At 34.7% G+C, this 22991-nt stretch overlaps 1 protein-coding gene and 1 long non-coding RNA gene across 6 annotated transcripts in view; one reads left to right on the forward strand and one right to left on the reverse strand.

Moving 5' to 3' along the window:
• Nucleotides 1-22991, forward strand: part of SIDT1 (SID1 transmembrane family member 1) — a 214118-nt gene that overhangs the window by 48482 nt on the left and 142645 nt on the right. The gene's annotated exons all lie outside the window — the stretch shown is intronic.
• The window catches only part of LOC141507133 (uncharacterized), a 67628-nt gene that overhangs the window by 24646 nt on the left and 19991 nt on the right, over nucleotides 1-22991 (reverse strand). The window lies entirely within an intron of this gene.

Raw genomic sequence — 22991 nt, forward strand, 5'->3', positions numbered from 1 at the left:
GAGCTTGCATGTTATACCTAAGGCATCAGAAGACCACTTGAGTTTTTTGAGCAGAGAAATCCCATGGTTAAAACTGTTTATTTAACATCAGTACCCTCCTCATTATTCCTAAAATGTTATAAGCAGGGGTCCTTATTACTGCTCTCTTGGACTACTACAGTAACTTCCTAATGATGATTCTCTCCTTTATAAAATCATCTGTTTAGCATTCAAAGCCCTTCATATCCCAGCCCCTTTCTTATCTTTCCAGTCTTCCCATATTTATTCCTCACAAATTGATCCATTGTTCCATGAACAAGATGTTCCATCTCTTGGTACTTGGTATTTTCACAAATTGTTCCCATGTCTCTCCTGCCTCATCTCCTCATTTACTGGTTTCCCTTAAGTCCCAACTAAAATCCAATCATAGTTATAAAAGAAAACTTTTTCAGATCCTCTTAAATATAGTGTCCTTTTTTAAAAAAAATTATTTCTTATTTATCTTGTACATAGTTTGTTTATACATATTTGTTTGCTGGTTGACTCAATTAGATTGTGAGCTACTAGAGGGCAAGAACTCTCTTTTTCCTCTTTCAGTATCCTCTGCCCACAGTACTGTGACTAACACAAGTAGAGACTTAATAAATGTTTATTGACTGACTTATTTGACTCTCCTTCTGTCAAATCATACTTCAGACCTATGCCAGCCTAATCTACCTCCTGTAGATATGATCATGCCATATCTGCTCAGAACTCTTTGGTGCCTATTCAATAATTATCAAAGAAACATCAAATACTATTGCTTTTCAAAGACAACTACTGTCTGGAAATTGTCTACCTTTCCAAACTATGCTCTACTGCTTGCCCCCACCACAGGCTTTTACTTCATTTATTTATGATTCATACTGTCTCACCTCCAAGTCTTTCCTTAGAAAATTCTCAATAGCTAGAATACCTTCCTCGTATCCTCATCTCTCTACTTCATTGCATACCACCTGTTGGATTACAAATCATATTTTAATCATAATTCAAACCTCACCTCCTCACTAAGTCTTCTTCTACTTCATTCATAGGAAGGAATTTATTCTTTTCTATAACCTTCCAAGATGTTGCATATTACTTTGCATCTTTTAATATGCTTATGATTATTTTGTATTCCAGCTACATATTTTATATTTCCCTTTTCTAAGCTTTATGTCTTTCCCTGAACCTAATACAATACTGTAGACACACCAAGTATTTAATCAATATTTGCTAAATTAAGGGGTGGCTAGGTGGCACAGTGGATAGAGCACCAGCCCTGGAGTCAGGAGTACCTGAGTTCAAATTCTGCCTCAGACACTTAATGATTATCTAACTGTGTGGCCTTGGGTAAGTCACTTAACTTCATTGCCTTGCAAAAAAAAATTTGCTAAATTGGATTGAATCATTTCGATTATTCTTATCTTGGCCATCCTTTCCTGATTCTGTTCCAGTTTGTCAATATCCTCCTTTAGTTGTGGCAACAAAAACTAAAATGTTCCAGATAAGGTCCCATTTCAAAGTCTTATCTTGCTGGCTCTGTACACAATGCTCTTATCAATTCAGACAAAAGAACATTCATATTAAATCCTCTCTCACCTATATGCCTTTGAATTTGATTGGATTAATATATTGAGTTGAAGAAACAATTTTAAAAAGAGAATCTTAAATCCTATCAGAAAATTAATTGAAGTGTGGAAAAAACTTTAAAAACCGCTTAAAATGCACAGATGGGCATTTTGGAGACTATTACCAAAGACTTGAAATTAAACTTTAGAAAAGAAGATACTGAAGTTCAAAATCAGTCATTGGTGGGATTGTGTCTGTGAGAAGTGGTTCCACCTAGACCTAGTCTTCAAAAAAACCTCAGACCCTCCTCCTTCAAATAAAACAGCAATGACAACAAAAATTAGTCTCTTCCTGAGGGTTAAAAAAAAAATATATATATATATATATACAAATATATATATATATATATATATTTAAGTGCCCAGTCTGATCCATCTCATCTGTGGGACTGTAAACAAGTCATTTTATCTCTAATTGCCCCAGGCAGCTCTCTTGGACTAGGGGAAGGGGGAGGTTGTGGAGAGTGAGAGGGAAGAAATGAGCATTTATTTAGTGCCTACTATATACCAATACCAGGTACTTTACAAAGATGTTATTTGACCATCAAAACAACCCTGGGACATTACATTTACAAAACTGAGGCTGATGGAGGAGAAGTGACTTGCCCTGGGTTACACAACTGGTAAATAGCTGAGACCATATTTGAACTTTCTGATTCCAACTCTTATTTACTATACCACTAAGTGTCTTTAGAGAGAGGCTTTGCAGATTGTGTGCTGTTCTCTACATGGATAGAGGCAGTTTTCTCACTAAGTGTTCTCTATCTAGCTTGCTTAATGTAAGCTTTATTTTGTTCTTTGAGGTAGGGTAGGACAGATCCTTTCAACCTTCATCTTGTACACTCCATGTACATTAGCCCCAAGACAACTCATCTGCTAAGATTGAATGTTCATGAATGGAACTGGTGACCTTTGTTCTACTTTCTCTCCAACAATGAAGTCATTACATTCCCTATATTGATTTAGTGCAGTGTCTGAAATCAGTTAAAATTCTTGAGAAAAAATTTTTCTGACAACTCCACATTTTTGTTTGTTGCTAATATCTATGACCTTGAAGCTAAAAAAGAATGTAAATAGTAAGAACCATGTCTTCAATTAAGTGTTGCTAAACAAACTATTGATAAAGTGAAAGTACTAGAAGACCCGATATTGGTTCTCTTGCTAATTTCTGTAGATTTATTTTTTTTGCTTTCCCTAATTTTTTGATATTTGGTGAGATGATATATTTTTTCACCATCATATTCCATCATTTAAAAATATTTATTAATATTTTTTGTTTTTATATCACCTTCATTTCCCTAAATATTTAAGGTGACTCAGTGAATAGAGCTCCTGAGCCTGGAGTCAGGAAAACTTGAGTTCAAATGTTTCTAGCTGTGTGTCCCTATTTGCCTCAATTTTATCATCTGTAAAATGAGGATAATAATAGCACCTATTTTGCAGGGTTATATGAGCTGAAATAAGATAATAATTATTAAAAGCCTAGGACACTGCCTGGAGCATTGCTCCATATAAATGTTAAAGCATTATTATTTCTCTTCCCTTCCCTTAGTAGATACTTATTCTTATAATGAGACAAAGACAGAGACAGAGAGAAATAGAAAAACAATTCAATAGAATTAATCACAACAACCAAGAATAACATATGGAATGTTCTAAACTCATAGTTTCTCATATTTGCAAGGGGAGAAAGTTGCATTTTATCAGCTTTTTTGTGGACAAGTGGTCATTATAATTAAACAGTGATTAGTTTAATTTTTTTTTTTTTAGTTTTTGCTAGGCAATGGGGTTAAGTGGCTTGCCCAAGGCCACACAGCTAGGTAATTATTAAGTATCTGAGGCTGGATTTGAACTCAGGTACTCCTGACTCCAGGGCTGGTGCTCTATCCACTGCGTTACCTAGTTGCCCCTTAGTTTAATTTTTTAAACTGTTCTTTCCCTTTATGTTGTTGCAATCATTGTGCATATTATTTTCCTGGTTCTGCTTACTTCATTTTGCATCAGTTCCTATGACTTTTCATGCTTTCTTGTAGTCCTCCCATTCATTGTTTGTTATGGTACAATTATATTCCATTGCACTCATTTAATATTTTTTATACAATTATTGAGCATCTTTATATTTAGGCTTTTGTCATTTAAGAAGATCTATCAATATATGGACCCTTCTTTTTGTCTTTGACTTCACTGTGGTATGTGCCAATCATTGAGATCTCTAGGTCTAAAGGCATGGACTTTTTAACTGACTTTTAGCAAAATTCTAAATTCTCTTCCAAAATGGTTGGATCAATTCACAGCTATACCAAGAGTGTAATAGAGTGCCTTGTCTTTCTACACCCTCTCCAACACTGACTATTCCCATCTTTTATTATTTTTGACAATATGATGAATATTAGATGAAACCTCAAAATTGTTTTTATTTCATTTCTCTTATTATCAGTGATTTGGAGTAATCTTTTATATGCTTACTTATTACAATTCTTTTGAGAACAGTTTTTAATATACTTTACTTGTCTTTTGGAAAATGAATTTGATCATATATATTTAAGTTAAATCTCTGTTTGGATTTTGGACCTTTATCAGAGATGAATGAGGCAATTTTTTTTAGCTCAATGAATTACTTCTCATCTTATCCTACTTGCAATGTTTGTGTTAATGGAAAAGCTTTTGAATTTCATATATTCAAAATTATTTATTTTATCTTTTATGTCATAGTGATACCTCATCCAGTTTTCTCAGAAGTTCCTATTAACCTTATAATGTTTTGCAAATGAATTTGTCTATACTGGAGTTGTCCTTGAGAGTCACCTTTACTGCTTGATAAAAAATTCAGATGTTTGCTGCTCATCCTTCTGGGGTCTGTTAAACTTGAATGGGATAAGAGAGAGGGTCTGAGCCTATGATTCCACTGTTGTGGGGAAATCTCAACTGAAGGAGCTCCCTCTTACAAAGCATATCAACATCTTCTATAACTTCTAGTCTAGACTAGAGCTTTTTATTGAGTTACTGAAAGGGAAAGTGATTTACTCAGGATCACCTGTCAGAGATGAAATCTGAACTCAGGGCTCCTTCCAGGTCAACTCTCTAAGTATTGTGCTATTCCTCCTTTTCAGAGGAAATAGAAGAACAACATCTTTACATTTTTTCAATTTTCCACTTTTTTTTGCATTGATGGTTCATCTCAATGTTCAGCTTGAAGTAATTTCAAATGGCAATAATATCTTCTAATCATTATTCTTCTATTTTGATATTAATTTTGATGTTTGTGCTAGCTAGTTAATGATATCCACCTTTGTATTAGCTGTCCCTTGTGCCTGGAATGGGCTCCATCTTCACCTCTGCCTCTTAAAATTACTAGTTTCTTTTAATACCCAATTCAAGCATTACCTCCTATCTACATGAATCCTTTCCTAACTTTCCAAGCTTCTAGTACCTACTCATTCCCATTACCTTCTATCAAATTAGTTTGTTTCTAATGTGTGTATGAGAACTGGAAGAGATCCTGAGATCATTTAGACCAGTTGTCCCTTCTTTCCCCCCATTTTACAGATAAGAAAACTTTGTCCCAGAGAGGTTAAATAACTTGATCTGACTCCCTCAGAGAAGATCAAGCCAAGAATCTAACTCTCTGACTTCAAATTGTGTATTCTTTTGATGTATCACATTGCTTCCCATGTCATCTCCCTCAAAAAAACCCAAACTCTCTAAGAACAGGGACTGTTTCAATTTTTTTATCTAGCACATTTTGCAATGTCTGTACATTAGTAAATGTTATGAAATTATTGCAAACTGACTGATTAAAGGGTCTGACTATCAGCTGCTGATTCTGATAAGAATGCTATGTCAGTATTTTTTCTGTATAGAGATAATCAATTTACATTTTTTATGTCTAAGTCTAGCTCCATTTGTCCTGTATGAAAGTATTCATTGTATAATGCATGAGACTTCCAGTCTATAGATTTTTATTGGGTCATATTTTCCAAATTTTTTTTTACCATCTTACCTCATTCCCTTATATTGACTTGGTTTGGAGGACATTGTGAAGTTCTGCATAGAATTTCTCTTACTCTCCATTCTCTATGTCTTCCTTTTAAGTGTCCTGTTAAATTATATAACTTGTTTCCCCTTGGGCACACTGTGAAACAATCTCCTTGTTTGCATCTCCAAAAGAGATCCATTCATCCATTTGACTGTAGCTTCCATTTATCTACTGATTTTGCTTATTGCAACAATTTCAATTATTGAGATAATTTTGGTTTTTACAATAATGTTAGTTCTTTGGGGCATTAGAAAGAAGAGAACAACTGGTAGTGGGACCCAAAGATACATTGAGATGATAGCTTGCCTCTCAATGCTGCATTGAGAGCTCCTGAATTCTTCACTTCTGAGCTTCCTATGGTTAGCCCAAAGTGACCTTAGTAAATCATTTAACCTCCTTGTGTCTCATTTTCTCAGGTATAAAATGAAGATAATAATAATACTTTATTACCTCCCTCAGAGGGCTGCTGTGAGCAATGTGCTCTGTAAAAATTAAAATTTTTTATAAATGTGAACTATTTTGATTATAAAGAATAAAATACAGCAGTAAAAACTCACAGAATTAGAGGATTTCATTATTAAAAGGGACCTAATGATTGTCTAGTCCAACTTAGACTTGAAAAAGAATCCCTACCACATCACACTAAAATAATTATCCAGGAATTCTGAAAGGCCCAATAAAAATGAACCCACTTTCTCCTGAGGCAGCCTACCAAGCATTAGGTTATGTGTCAAACACACACACACACACACACACACACACACACACACACACACACACACACATTTAAGGAAAGGAGTGAATATTTTGGACTGGAACTACCAGGAAAATTGGTATTGACATGAGAAACTAATTCTGAGTAGAAAGATAAATGAAATGTAGAAAGATAAAATCATCAAGAACACCACCCAAATGTTACCATTGAATTGTGCTGCCTATCAATATAAAATGTAGTGATAATACAATTGTCTTTTAAAACATTATCATAAATTATATCTCATTTTTCTCACAACAACCTTTTAATTTTTTTTAAAAAATGTCTAGCCCATATTGAACTTCTATTGTAGCTCTTTATAGTTTCTTGCTTATATTCTTGTCAAGGGTTACAGAAACAAGTTTCTTCTTATCATCTTAAATATCATTGTAATTTCATCTGGCAGGCTAGGCTGTTTAGATTGAACATGATATAATCTCATATTGCATTTAAGAATTTCTATAGTGTTCCCTCTTTCTCATCTTGGTACAAGTTTCTCAGTGTGACTGACTCTAGGATAGAATAGAAAAAGATCATGGTGGTTCTGAGAGCTTAAAACCTCTTTGCTTATTATTGAAAGATACTAGGTTTTGCTTTTATTTCCTTGCAATTAGGAATTAACCACCTTGTGTTGACATTATCTCACGTTGCCATGAAGCACTCTCAGTAATACCAGAATGCTCTTCTCTGGTGGTGTTTAACTCTGAGAACAGCAGTTCCATGTCAACACACCAAGATGGTATGTTAATGATTAAAGCCACTCAAATGCAACAGTTGTTTGAATTGGAGATCTAGTAATCTATTTTGTTTGCTTGATGAGAACAATTTCATACATTTCACAGTTCAGCCAGAAAAATATAGCCATGGGATGTTTTTAATTTAATAACTATTTGTTAATTCAATTTTGTTTGCTTCATATTTGTGAGTATGAGAAAGAAAACAAAGTCAGTTTTAATATATTTTTATCTTGACTTTTCTGGTCACTTTACACAGCAGTGATAAAAAAAAACCCAAGACCAATACAATCATATTACTATTATCTTTATAAGTTGTATAAATACCTTTAGCTTTTACATTGAAATCAAACAATACATTTTATTTAAATTTGAAAACCAGAAGAAAAATACTGTGCTTCATTAGTCTAAGATCCTTTGACTCATTTAAAAAAAAAACTCTATTGGTTAATGGAAGTACTTTACTTCTAAGGATGATGGTACAATAAAATCTTGGTTATTTGGCATCAGAGTGAAATGGATCATATTGATGGAGAAAAGCATTTCCCCAGATAACTTAGAACTCAACTGTTGAAGTGCTAGTATTTCCGGGGTTTTTGAGGCATAGGCAGCTCTTTGACCCCCCCAAAGATTCTAGGATGCTTGACTTCTGTCTCCTTGTTGAGTCTCTTCTTTTTGCCTTCAGAATGTCTGCTGCTGGTACCCTCTTCCCTCCTAGGCTATGCTGCTGAATCCACAGTTACATCTACATTCTATCATCCTCTTATCTTTTTACTTCTCCATTTTTCTTCTTTCTTGCTTTTTTTCTGTCTACTGACCCTTTTGTCTCTTTTATGAAAAATAACTGAGCAGTTAGAGTTGGTGCAACTCTTCTTCAGATCAACAAGTTGACCGAAGTGATCCACAAAACCTGACTATTCTTGTAACTTGTCACTTTACAGAGCTCCATGGTTCTGTCTTCTATGCCAGATACCTGCCCCCCCCCTTATTTCTAGGTTAAGCACTAATCTGTTTTCCTGAAGCCACTAGAAAGCTGGTCTTTTTTATAATCTGCATTTTACTGTAAAACAACAGTAATGAGGCTAAATAGAGGAGTGTAGGAAAAGCACTTTTATTCCTCTGTTCTGTATACTAATTTTTCATCATCCATTCAATAAATCTAACAATTAAACAATGTTTAATAAGTTCTTGTTATAGGCAAGGTACTAGGCTAGATGTTAAGGGATATAAAGATATATAAAACATTAAGAGTAAATAAAGACTGTAATGCATATTAGAATATAGTAGGTACAGCAGGGCAATGTAAACAAAGTACAATGAGAGATCTGAAGGAGGAGGAAAAGAGTTCTCTGCCAGAAAGGTTTGGAATAGATTGGAACAGGGAAGGACCAGAAACAAAAAGAAACAAGCAGGAATTCTGAGTTCTCATTCATGAACTGGTCTTTTTTTTAATTAACTATTTCATATAATTGGGTTTTTTTTTTTGCAATGGAATATATAAAAACATTGCTCCAACATGGGTTCAGCAGGCTTCACCAGATTGTCAAAAGGGTCCATAATAAAAAATAAAAAAGAGGTTGGACTCCTGAAGCAGCATTATATGATATTAGAACTGGAAGGAACCTCCAAGATCAAATAGTCCACTTTGTAAAAGAAGAATATGGGGCTCAGAGAGGTTTGAACTGACTTTATTGGTGACTCAAGCTAGTTTGCGACAGAACCAGATATAGCCTGAAGGTTTATTAGTAATGTTAATAAAATTGTTTACTCTTTATATTACCATAGCTATAGAACCGGAATGACCTTAGAGACTACTTAGTAATAGAACTTGAGATCTGGTTAAGTCCCTCCAAAATCCCATGTACTACAGGAAGTCTTTCCCAACTACCTTTAATTCTTGTGCCTTCCTTTTCTTAATTATTTCCTGCTTTTTCAATATATAGTTTGTCTTTACATATTTAGTTGCTTGTTTCCCCTCCATTAGATTGTGAGCTCCTTGAGGGCTTTATTATTGTTCATTTGTTTCAAAAGCACTTAATCTTTAGAGAACCCACTTGGGATTTTCTTGGCAGAGATACTAGGGTAGTTTGTCTTTTCCTTCTCCAGCTCATTTTACAGATGAGGAAACTGAGGCAAACAGGGTTAAGTGACTGACAAGGATCACACAGATCAGATTTGTCTCAGATCAGATTTGAACTCATGAAGATCAGTCTTTTTGACCCCAGCTCAAGGCTTTATTCACTGCCCCATTTAGCTGCCCTTCCTTGAGGTCAGGGACTTTTGCTTCTTTTTCTATCCCCAGTGTTTAAAACAAAGCCTGACACCTGGTAGGTGTTAATAAATGCCAGATTAGTCAATAAATTTAATGTTTATATATTTACTGATCGCAGCAGCAATCTAGTCTACACCAAAGGAATGTTCACTATAGCATAACTAAAAAGTGGTTGCACAGTCTCTGCTTGAAGTCCAACTCTCTCATTGAAGCTGAAGATTAATAAGGGAAAGTAACTTGTTAGACTGTAACAAGTACAAGTTACACTGAACTACATGGCAGAGCCAGGATTTCAACTCAGGTCCTCTTCCTTCAAATCCAATAGTTTTTCTTCCACACCATTCTTACTTTCTTGTCTTCTTCATAGGACAGATTGGTGGAGCTTCACCTGCTCTGCCAACTCTCAAACAAATTTATTTATTAATGTAGCCTGAGTTATAGTCAATTCTGAATTCATGTGAAAGGCTGGTTTCATTGTGGCGCCTCCTGGAAGGTAATTGTTTCTTTTTTGCTTGTGCTCACTTCCTATTAATTCAACTAGGAACACTGAATATCATCTAAACTCAGTTTGTTCTGAGTGAACAGACCAGATAATGAACAGCCATTGAAATAAGAAAATATTTAGTCAAGGTAGAATTGCAAAACAAAGTGATAGGAAAACACATATCTAAATACTGATTCCTGAACCCCCAATTCAAAGTAGATTGGGAATGTAGTGCTTGAAACTTGGTCTCGAAATCCCGTACTTCTCTTTCTCTCTGTCTGTCTGTCTGTCTGTCTCTGTCTGTCTCTCTCTCTCTCTCTCTCCTTGCTTGTCTGTTTCCCTCTGTCTCTCTTTCTCTCTCTCTCTCTTTGTTCTCTTTCAGTCTCTCTGTCTGTCTTTCTCTTTGTCTCTGTGTTTCTGTGTCTCTGAATCTGTCTCTCTGTCTCTGTCTCTCTCTCTCCCTTCACTACAGGCATCTTGTTTGAAGGCTGTGAATTGTACCATGAAGCTGCCCTGCAATTGCTTCCAGTCTCCATAGTCATCTTTGTCAGGTCTCAAGAACATGATGTGACCCCTGGGTTTAGGAATGATGCTGTGGCAGTATCCTCTTCTCCATACATTTCTATTCCTCTTTCTCTGGTCTCTGTTGGCATCCTGATGCAAGATGAGACAATCTCATCAGAAATTAAATCCTAGAAACTTCAGTCAGAACCATTAAGGCTCCAGGTTTAACAGAAAAGAAGTCCTCCTCTCAGACATATCTGTATGTATCACATTTAAAAGCCTCTAGAAAATCACAAGAACCCAGAGCTAGATAGATACTTGAGAGATCATTTAGTCTAACCCACATTTCAGTAAGAATTGTCTTTGTAACATATTCAAAAAATGGTCAATCTACATTTGATTACTTCTCTTATATCCCACCTCCTCCTCTTCTATCTCCCCAAATAACCATTTCTCTCAATAGACTGCCAAGAGTATCCTCCTGCAGCATCTGATCCAAGCATGTCTCTACTAGGTTTCAGAAATAATCCTTATTACACTCCATTCACCCTCAAATTCTTATTCCTCCAGGACAGACTGGGGCCATAGGCCCTGAATTCAAATTACAGTTTTCTATTTATTAGTCATTGGTTATTTCCTCTTTTTGAACTTCACTATACTCATTTGTAAAATTCACAGGCTAGATTAGAGATGTTTAAGGTCATTTTTAGCAGGAAATTAGAATTTTTGGAAACCCACAATTCAGCCATGTTGATGAACCATAACAAATTGTACTAACTGAACCTTGTTTATGCTTGCTTAAACATGAATACTTGTTTCCTTCCTTCCAATTCTAATCAACTTGCATTGCTATATATAGCATTTTACACAATTTTGTATTTGATCCAATCATACATATTAAAAAAACAACCTTATTTATATAAGCAGTTGAACATTACCTTGCCTCTCCTTCTAGTTCCATTTCTGATTCATATTGGTTTATATGAGGGAGAATACAAAAATCACTGATGTTTAGAAAGCAAGGTGGGTTGAAATGCAATATTTTGGAAAGAATAGGTAGGCATAGAGCCAGGATCAGGCAGCCAGAGGCAAGTAAAGGCAATGAAGGAAAACAGAAGTGCTACCCCAGTGGATAAGAATGATAATGTGCCTCCTCATTCTCTTAAAATCATAGAAAAAAATGAATCTAGAATGGTCCTTTAATTCAATTCAACAAATATGTATTAAGTGTCTACCATATGTGAAGCATTACCTGGCAATTTTAGGACCAGTGCTTTGAATTTACAGATGAATAAATCAATAATCTCTGTTCTTGAAGAGCTTACAGTCTCTTCAAGGTGGTTAATAGATAAATATATACAGGTTTATATATATATATATATATATATATATATTATATATGTATTCATATTTTTTCACAGTTGAAAATAAGAACATCTTTGAGAGAGCTCTCATTAGTATAAGAACTAGAAAGAACAAGAGATCACTTCTAACCTGGGGAAATCAGAGAAAGATTTCACTAAATCAAGATAGATGGGAAGAATAAAAGGTAATCAATCCTAGACATGTTCGTGGAAGTAAGGAAGGACAAAACAGCAATGGGGAACAGTAAGAAATTCACTTTTGGTCTAAGTACAGAAAGTGCAATGGGAGGAGGGGGTTACAGTGAATTATGACTTGAAAAGTATGCTGAAACTATATTAAATCCAAAGCTGTTGGATACTACTAAAGAATTTGTATTTTATTTGCTAGCTACTGAGATTTTGGGGGTAGTTTGAAAGATTGGTGAAAAAGGGAATATTCTGGAAGTTGAAAAACTAGTTAAGAAGCAATAAGAACTCTTGATGGGGGCAGCTAGGTGGTACAGTGGATAGAGCTCTGGCCTTGGAGTCAGGAAGACCTAAGTTCAAATCCAGCCTCAGACACTTAATAATTACCTAGCTGTGTGACCTTGGGCACAATGCTTTGCAAATACCAAAAAAAAAAAACAATAGTCATCTAAACTAGAGTAGGAATGATAGGGACAGAAAGGAAGAAATTGATATTTTACAGAGAGATATCAAAACTGTGGATAGTAAAGGAGAACCCATCAAGTCCAATCTCCTTCCCCATACAAGAAATTCTTCTATAGTATGCTTCCTGTATAGACTAACATTACAAAAGAACCTATTTCAAAAGTAGCCAATTATGTTTTTGGACATATATGGATTATTCTAATTAGAAGGTCAGGGAGGTGGCCTCTGAGGTTACTTTTAATTCTAACATTCGATGATTCTAATTTCTTTCTTATACTGATCCAAAATCACCCTTCCTATTAACCTTGTTAGAATGAATAAAGATATTGAGTTTCATCCAGACAAATGATTTCTTTACAGGGAGGAGGGAGGAAAAACAGGATGTAGGGAAGCAAAACTTGTCTCTTCCCTCCTTTGGGGACCAGGAGTACTGAGGTGAGAGAGAGAGGGGTAGTTTTGTGACATTCCTTAAGTCAGGTAACAACAGGAGAAGGAACAATTTTGCAACTTCCACAAAATCAAGTGACATATGAAGTTAAGACTTCACGAACTGATGAATAAATGGCAAAATGGAGTTACATATATTGTTTTTTAATATAATAAATCTCTTTCCACTGATCTTCTATTCTCTTAACTACTAGAATAATATGTCTTTCCCTCAACTGTACTTCATAAACCATAATTTGTTGTTCCCTCTCAGATTTGATAATTTTGCTCTACAGGTACTCTCATTTGTAATAATGGCTATAGTGTCATAAGCCTCATCATGTCATAAAGATCAGAAATATAGAAATTCTATAAAGAGTTTCACAACATTCTTCAATCTAAGCCAACATAGACCTTGATAGATGGATACAGAGGAGAATGTCAAAAAAGCATGTTGAAGATTGGGATCAAGAAAAAAAAGATGCAAAGTTTTAAGAGTCTAAAGTTTCAAGTGTATATCATTAATACTTTAAGAGGATTAAAAGGTACTAGATATAGGATCAATTGAGCACATTTTTTAATGAAGTTGACTATAATCTTAATAGGAAATAAATGATGTTGTAATTATTTCTGAATAGATTTGCATCCTAAGATCATTGACTACTTAGCAGACATAATGTCCAATAACAAATTAGAAGGAAAAAAGGTTGTCTGTAAGTATAGTATCTCCAACCTGTGTAAATATTTGTTGGACCTGGTCGTAGTGGTGCATATCTACAATCCCTGCTACTAGGGAAGGCTGAGATGGCCTACTGTGGCCCAGACCAGGAATATTCTTTGCTACTTCCATTTTCTTATAACTGTACAGTTATTTTTTGTGTCATAGACTCCTTTGGCAGTTTGGCAAAATCATTGGATCCTTACCAAAATAATATATTTAAATACATGGGGTTACAAAGAATTTTTTTTTAAAAAAGAAGTCATGGTCCCCTACTTATTTAGGCTAAGAATTTCTTTGCTTGGGGCAGCTAGGTAGTGCAGTGGATAGAGCACCAGCCCTGGAGTCAGGAGTACCTGAGTTCAAATCCAGCCTCAGACACACTTAATGATTACATAGCTGTGTGGCCTTGGGCAAGCCACTCAACCCCATTGCCTTGCAAAAAAACCCTAAAAATAAATTAAAAAAAAAAGAATTTCTTTGCTTGAGTTCAGGAAGTCAATCCAGTGTCCACACGAAGATCAGTGTTAACATGATGAACCCCCAGAAATGGGAAGTAGGGAATTAGATTGACTGTAAAGGTGGGGTTCCAGGAGTAAGTCAGAAATAAAGTGGGACAAAACTATCTATGCCAATCAGTAGTAGGACCTGACACATGAGTGACTTGCTTCATTTTGGATATCCAATCTCAAAGCAAGAAAAAAAGTTGAACCTGAATAATAGGAAATTAAAAAGGATAAAGACATCTACTTTATTATTATTTCTCAGAAAAATTTAACTAATACAAAGCAGACATTACAAGAAAAACAAGAGACAATAAACTGACTCATCTAAGCAAGTACTAGTTTTCATTTCTTAGGAGAGAAACATAGCAACTAAGGACAACCCTAGTTTACAACATAAGCTCATTTGAAAAAATATGGAGGAGAAGGATAGAAGATTAGGAAAAAAAAATCCCTTCACAAAACAGTGAAAAATTAAGGGGAAAATGAGTCTGCAGAGTTCCCATGAGATGCAGTTAAACTAGATCATACTGAGGATTCATTTATGGATACAGCTGGAAGAAATTTATGCATTGATCAAATTTAATAGTATATGGAGACCTGCTGGGGTTTCTTTGGCATGATGGTGATGTTAACCGAACCATCATCACATTTGAAATCCATCACTGAAGTGTTTAATGTACTATGTGAAAAGTCAAGAAACTTTGCTATCCCTAACCAAATATGTCTAGAAGAAATCTGTAGAGCCAATACATTTTTTAAGGCACTTGGGTTGATTTTCCAAATATTTTATTTTGATCAGCATCTGGGAAGAGGATAATAATGTCAATGAAATCATCAATTATTGAAATAACAACTGTATAATTCTTTTCAGAGAGGCAGTATGGCATAATGATTAGAATGCTGCACTTGAAGTTAAAATGACCTGGGAATCCATCACCTCTTGTCACTCACTAAAGCTATTTATACTAGAGATTTGTAGTTTCATGTACAATTCTATTTTGTATATATAGAAGTGTTCATTTTATTTGCTATTAATTTTTTTTAATGAAAAATGAAAGTGTCAGCGAGAATTAAAAGGTTTGCAGTCACGGTGTTGTTGATATTAGATAACACCAAATTATAATCAACCAAACATCATTGTTGTATGATTTTTGTCTAGAAATATGCCCCAAAGTATTTAACCCTTTTGTCTCTGGAATATCACCCTAGGATCCCACTGCCTTGATAGGTAACCCACTCAATGAGTTCAGGCCATCTCCAAGTATTCTTCACTCTATCTCCTAGATGCCTCTTTGCAAGCCAGAGCCTTATATCCTCCTTTCTTTCCTCTCTTCCTTCAGCTACCTCTACCTACCCCATGCCCCTTATTTTGGAACCATTATCAAATCACCTCAAACATTGTTGTTGGAAAGGGTGTATCTACAGCAAGCCTATTTCATTCATTCTTAATCTTAATACTCTCCTTCTGAGACCACTCACAATTTTGTACCATATATAACTTAATTGTATTCAGTCATTTAAGTTCATTTCCCCTATTAGACTGTTAATTCCTTGAGAACAGGTACTATTTTTTGTCTTTCTTTGTATCACCAACACTTAGCACTGTCTGGCTAAATAAATGAATTGACTGATGCACAATAAAATAGGCAGATAAATGACAACAGTCGACACAATCAGGACAATGACAGACATGTAAACAACAACAACAAAAATAATACAATAGTATGTAATTATGACTAAGCTTGCCCTTGAGGAAGAGCTAAGAAAATGCAGCTCTCTTCCTTCACTATGGGTGTAAAATATTACTCTCCTTGTATTATTCAATATTCAGTCAATGTTTCACTTGTGATGTTGAGATGCTTTCTTCTTTTCCTTCTCTTTTTTTAATTATTTGTCCCAGGGATAATGGGAGGAAGAATAATATATTTGAAAATGAAGATATACAAAAGCAAATACACATACACTAATATCAATAACATTTTAAAGAATTCTAAAAGTAGAATAAGAGCAGATGTTCAATATTATGGAAACAGGGAAAGGGAGAGACTGATTCGAGGTTCTAGAGAGGATAACGAAGAGATGAAATCAGTCAGAGGGAGAAAGGAAAGACAGGAGATCAAGGAAGGAAACTACACAGTGTAAGGTCATAGAAGCAATGAAGTTTTGAATGATGAAAGGTCTAGGTGGTGACCAACCTTATGGGTGGCTGACACAGAATAGAGACAGAGGTCAATGGAACTAAGGAGTTTGATGAACTGGTAGATCAGGGTGCTCCTAGGGCATCAAAATGATTGCTAAAGTCACCAAGGATTAGGGAAGGAATTGGGGTAGAGTGGAAACCTGTCAGGCAGGTACTGAAATCCTTGAAAAACCAGAAAGAATGGGAGGAGGCTGTTAGGTGACAAAGTGCTGTAGCTAGCTGGGGTGAACTTCAAAGAGACTGCTAAATGATAGTATTAGAAATTCTTAACCTAAATAAGCAGGGGAACATGACGTTTTAAAAAAATTTCTTTGTAACCCCATGTATTTTTTATACTTTCAAAAACATTACTTTGGTAAGGGTACATAGATTTCACCAGACTGCCAAAGGGGTCCATGACATGAGAAATAACTGCACAGTAGTAAGAAAATGGAAGTAGCAAAGAATATTCCTCTTCTGTGCCAGAGAAAACCAGCCATAGTAGAAAAAGTTAACAAGGAATGACATGTCTTCTAAAAAAAGCCAGAATTCTATGACTATTGGAAATTGAAAGTCATATAATCAGAAGAGTTCTCAGATGAAAAAGTCTATTAATGATAGAGAGAAGTTAGAAAGAACACATTGGAAGGTTAGGATAGAACAGGACTGGGAGAGATAGGGCTGAACCAACTTGGAAGATTTTGGTAAAAGTGAGCAAAGAAGCTTTTGCTTTAGAATGTTACTCAAAAATTAGTAATTAAGGGAGCAGGAGGTTGGAATTTGCTGGTCTTAGGAAAGGAGTGTCAGTTGACAAAGATGATAAAGGGAGGTAGAGATGCAATACAAGAGAGCTAGGAGCAGTGATGGTCAAGAAGATTGTGTAATAATGAAGGTCAATGGCAATGATGCTCCTATGGCTTCTCATAAAGGGGTCTTTTAATCACCAACAGCATAAGGTAGACTGCATAGGGCAGCATAATTTCTTTCCTCATTGGTGCCTCCTTTTTTCTGGTTATGTAATGAAGGCAAAGAAGGAGAGGAGTTTGGGAAGATATGGCAGCAAATTGGACTGTGCAATAAAAGAAGCCTCTAATACTGGGATCCTACAGCACAAGAACACTTAAGATTAGAGAAGCAGATCACCAAGGAGCTTTATAACTCTGATTTTATGACCCATTATATCAGTGGGATATTTATAATTACTAGTATACTAAAAGAAAGTTCATAAATTGTGAAACAACCATCCAATCTGGTTATTATCTACATATTTCTGTTTGTATTTAAGTGTTTGTAACTGAATGAGCTATATTATGTCACTTTGGAAATCATATAACCTTCTATGATGACTATCAATTGATTTGATATCTATTAAACATAGTATGCCAGACAATACATCTAAGTCTCCATTAGTGTGCAGAAGGAAATCACCTGAATTTGCTGCATGTATTTATAATTTCACTCTTCAAAGTTACAGTATATAAAATATGGTAATTGGTTTCAACCCAACAGAAATATGCAGTCTGGTTTCAAAGAATGCATCCATAATAGGGGAAATTCATTATTCACACTAATTGGGACCAAATTGTAACAGATAATCAAAAGATAATCTTTTGTATTGGAGAAATTTTTTGGTTGAATAATCTTATCTATTTATATGTCTGATACCAACATTCTATTGAAACAGATGATAAAGCACTACTTTTGTATTTATTAATTCATTATTTTTGAAGATAAATACACTGATTGATAGATTTAGTGTAGCTAACTGTAAGGCTTAGATTCTGAAATATTTCTCTGGTCATCATTCTTTTGGGGAAGAAAGGAGAGAAAATTTCTTATTTAGAGAAAATAAGATGCAAAGCAGAAGTATGGTTCTGAAAAGCAGCACTAAAAAATTCAAAATTATGTAAAACTGTAGTTATTCTTTAAATCTTAGGGTTTTTTGCCAATGAAAGAAAAAGTCCCATCTGCAGTGTGTTTCATTTCTTTTGATTAGTGTTATATGATATCATTCAATGTTTAGACAATACATAGCATATTCTTGAAGTTTTTAATCTAAGGTACATAGATGCAGGGATTGTAACAAGAGGTTTCCTCGCCCCAATACATAAATTTTTGACAATTATACATCAGTCCTTTCTTCCTCTGATGTATAGGGGAAAATAGAATTGAATACATTTTAAATTACCACAGAAATAACTGCAAGAACTCTGTTTTAGTAATTTTTAAAAAAAGTTATATGTTATTGATTGCAACAGCTGAGTTTCTTGAAGTTGTTTTGTTTTGCTCTTTGTTAAGCTTGAGTCTCCCGGTCTTTCTGGAATGTCAAGAGGTAGGAAATTTGAGTTACCCATAGGTTGAATATGGAATTCAAATGGAATTCAAAAGGAAATTTTTACCTGTTTTCATTTCCAGCCTGAGTCAGTTTGAATCCATTTAGGCAACCTAGTCTCTTCTCCCCTTACCTTTACTGGGATTCACTATATTGTTGCAGAATTTAGTGATAATACTCAATTGACTTAGCATAATCAGAATTACATATGCACCCCACCTAGAGTTGCTGAAGGTGAGGAAATGCTTTATAATAACTTGTCTATTCAGGGAATTTTGTTGCTGGTATTATTGATGATATTGTTGTTGCTATTCAATTGTTTGGGTCGTGTCAACTCTTCATAACATAACCCCCATTTGGGATTTTCTTGGCAAAGATACTGGGATGGTTTGTCATTTCCTTCTCCAGGTCATTTTCCAGATGAAGAAACTGAGAAAAAGGGTTAAGTAATTTGCCCAGGGTCACACAGCTAGTAGGTATTTAAGTTCATATTTGAATTCAGGTCATCCTGAATTGAAGCCTGGTACTCTATCTACTGTGCCACCTAGCTTCAATTATTATTTAGGGAATACCACTCAAAAAACAGTCATAATTAATGAAAGCATATTAGTGACTAGAATTAATTGTGAGCCACTGTCAGTGTTTCAGAAGAATTAAATAATGAGAACATTTCACTTGAGGAAGGCACTGCTGGCTTTACATTTTCTTCAGTCCAAGCTTTGGATAGAATATGCATGTTGTCTTTCCTGGCTTATGGGACTGACTGGAGCTAAGCTAACCTTCATAATAATGCATAGGCCCTTGGATAATGATTTTATTGCTAGCAGATTTCAAAGACCTGATAACAGAGGATCCATGAGTCTGGTTACTGTTCAGTACTATATTAGCATTATCTAGGCCCACTGACTACATAAACATGTCCAGAGTAAGGAAGACAATTTATCCCCTGGGCCTTATGATTAGAGTAAGCATTTCTCTAAATCATTTGATTTGAAGGGATTTATCTCTCAACTGTTTACAAAGAAGCCTGAGGTAAAAATGGACTGTCTTTATCTTTTTCTGAATTCATTTTAGTTCTAGTCACTATCTATTGGTCCCCAAATTTTTAAATTACAATGATTTTGTTTTCCACAGGCAGCCTGGTGTTCTGGAAAAAAATCTTAAGACTTGGAGTCTGTGGTTCAAAGTTCAACTTCTGAGTTTGAATCCTGGTTCTGACTTTTCAAGTTGCTAGACCCTAGGCAAGCTAGACCTAGACTAGTCTCATTTTCCTCATTTGTAAAAGGAGGATAATATAGTTGTACCAACTCATTTGTTGTAAGAGAAGTATATCATAAAGGGGAAGTTAAATAACTAAGTGAGTAGAGTTCTGGGCCCAGAGTAAGAAAGACCTGAATTCAAATACAGCTCTATGTACTTACTAGCTATGTGATTCTAGGCAAGTCATTTAACTTCTGTCTGCCTCAATTTCCTCATCTGTAAAATGGGTATAATAATAGCACCTACTCCCAGGATAGTTATGAAGAGCACAGTTTCTGTCACATGTTAAACCCTATATAAAAATTAGCTGCTATTTTTATAAATCTTAAATTTCCATATAAATATCTGGTGTTATTTTTCCTTTGGCCAATCATATTTTTAGGGATGAAAGAATTCAACATGTAACTGATTTGACATTTCTGAGAGTATTTAGAATTATATAAATTATAGAATTATATAAATATATACCTACCTTCATAACATATACTTTTTTTTGGTATTTATATTGCATACTTTTTATCCAAAGCCCTAAGCACCCTTTTATATCCCATTTTTGCCCTTGATGTCCTTATAGAGTATAAACACAGCAATAATTTGTATTGTTATAGAACTTTATAGCTATAAAATGCTTCCACTCATTTTATATAATGCTCATAGAAAAACCCTCTAAGATAGGTTGTACTAATGTGATAATATCCATTTTTTGGTTGTTTAGTCATTTTTTCAGTTATATAGGACTCTACATCACCCTATTTGAAGTTTTCTTGACAAAGGTATTGAAGTAGTTTAGCATTTTCTTCCCCAAATCATTTTACAGATAGGGAAACTTATGAAAACAAGGTTAAGTGACTTGATCATGGTCACACAGCCAGTTATTGTTTGAGACTGGATTTAAACTCTGGAAGATGAGTCTTCTTGACTCCAGTTCTGACACTCCATCCACTATAACACCTCCCTGCCCAAAATCCGTTTTACAGATAAGGAAACCCAGGACTAAAAAGCTACAGGGTTGCCTAAAGTAAAATAGCTAATAAATGGCAGAGGTAGAATTCAAACCCAGTTCTGTCTGACTCCGTCTATCACTCTTTCTACTCTTTTATATTGTAGAAAAGGGAGAAAACCTTTCCACTCCTTTCCTAGATTTTTTCCATATCCCTTTCCCCCCTTCCATTAGGCTGCTTTTAGAGATCTCTCTTATTAGAACTCATTCACACCATTCTGAAAGCAGTTTAAGGGAGCTCAGAGAAGGACTATTTCATGACAGATAAAAACCACTGGCCATTCTAATCATCAGCTTGCTCTCATTAAATTCCTTTCTTTGAGTAAAAGTGTGTGTATAGAAGCAGACACTGAAGCTAGTGCCAGACACACTCTATCCTGTATTATCAGATACCTCACCCTTGCCCATACACCCAACACACATGCACACATAGCACATGCCAGAAAATCTAATTAGACTCATATATTTTGCTCTTTGGTGAAAATGGGCAGTTAGCAATTATTACACTTGTTTTTGAGATGGCAAAAATAATTTCCCTAAGATCCTGAAATGAAACAGTGGTGCCTCTTAGTAATGGAAGCTAAGAGTTCTTTCTAGCATGTGGTATTAAAATCTCTAGGCTTTGCTACTTCATTATTTTAACAAAAGTAAACTAAATTTCAAATCAAAACTCATTTTCTTCCTTCTGCTTATATAACCAAGACAGAAACACATTTCATTGTCAACTGGGACTTTTTCCCTTCTCTTTTCATATTGCCAAGTTTTTAAAAATTAAAAAGGATGCCTCTAAGCTTTTGGGTCCCCCATGATAGCTGAGGAAATGAAAATGTTAAAATATTATTTTCTATTCTCTGATTCTCATTCTCTCTCTTCCTTCCCTCCCCATAATTCTTTATTTGTAGTAAACATAGCAAGGAAGAGAATTTCTAATAAAGTAGCTCTTGTTGTCATGACAACAGGAAAAAGCAACAGGAGGGAATATTTCAACTCCTAAGAAATTGGTTTTCTACGAGGTGCTGGGGTCTAGTCATTATTCACTGAGACTATGGCTCCTTTTTTTTCTGATTCATGTGTCATGCCTTCTGGCTCCAAATTTAAATGAATTATCCCTACTGCCTATCAAACTCTGGAATGATAAAACAAATTCTGAAAAAAGTTTGATGAACATTTTTTCAGCAGCTTGACGTGAAACAGGAAGAAAACAAAGGACCAGTAAGTAAACAAACACAGCCAACATAGAGTATATAACTATGCATTTTTTCAAAAAATTCAATTTAATTTAATTCTGAGGTCCTCATCTCACCCATAAGGTAACTATTTATTCTTATTTGGTGCATTAATTTTAACAAGCTTGATTTTTTTTCCCTCCTCAGACCACATTAATTGGAGGGAAAAGTTAGAAGTCTGTGAATTTCTTTCTTAAGTGAACTTTGATAACTGTATTTTTGTTTTTATTTTGTTGAATAAAAGAAGTAACAAGTAAGTGATAGCCACTTAATATCTAAAATGATTATTTAACCTTCATGGATCTGTTTCCTCATCTATAAAATGAAGTTGTTCAGACTATCTAATCCTTATTGATATCCTTTCCATTTTTAGATTTTCTCAATAATAAAAGAGAAGAAACAAAAACTCCCAACCAAATGCATTGAGCAATCTCAAAATCTATTAATTAACAAAAGATAATTAGTGTAGGTATAACTAGCTCAATATATGTTAGTGGCTTTTAGGATATATCAATATGTAGTATAATTGATATTCACAATAATAACCAAAATTTTAAAAATTATATTTCATATACTTTAAAACTCAGGCAATACCATATTAAATTTTAAAGTAGATTAAATTAAAAGTAGATAACATTTTTTAAAAATTTAAGTATTTTGATATTTAAAGGATTAAATTATTTAGAAAATTCTCTCCTGAACACCTTGCTCCCTTGCAATGCCAAATAAACGAGGTTATGTGTCTGTGTTTGTTTGTGTCTGTGTGTGTTTGTATGTGTGTGTGTGTGTGTGTGTGTATGTGTGTGTGTGTGTGTGCGTGTGTGTGCATGCGCATGCCTCAGCAAGTCTATCAATAATATAGTAACAAAGTAATGTCATTTTGGTCTTCTTCAATAACGAAGGACAAGAACCATCAG

Source organism: Macrotis lagotis, chromosome 1 (genome assembly GCF_037893015.1).
Source record: "Macrotis lagotis isolate mMagLag1 chromosome 1, bilby.v1.9.chrom.fasta, whole genome shotgun sequence".
NCBI classification, from domain to species: domain Eukaryota; kingdom Metazoa; phylum Chordata; class Mammalia; order Peramelemorphia; family Peramelidae; genus Macrotis; species Macrotis lagotis.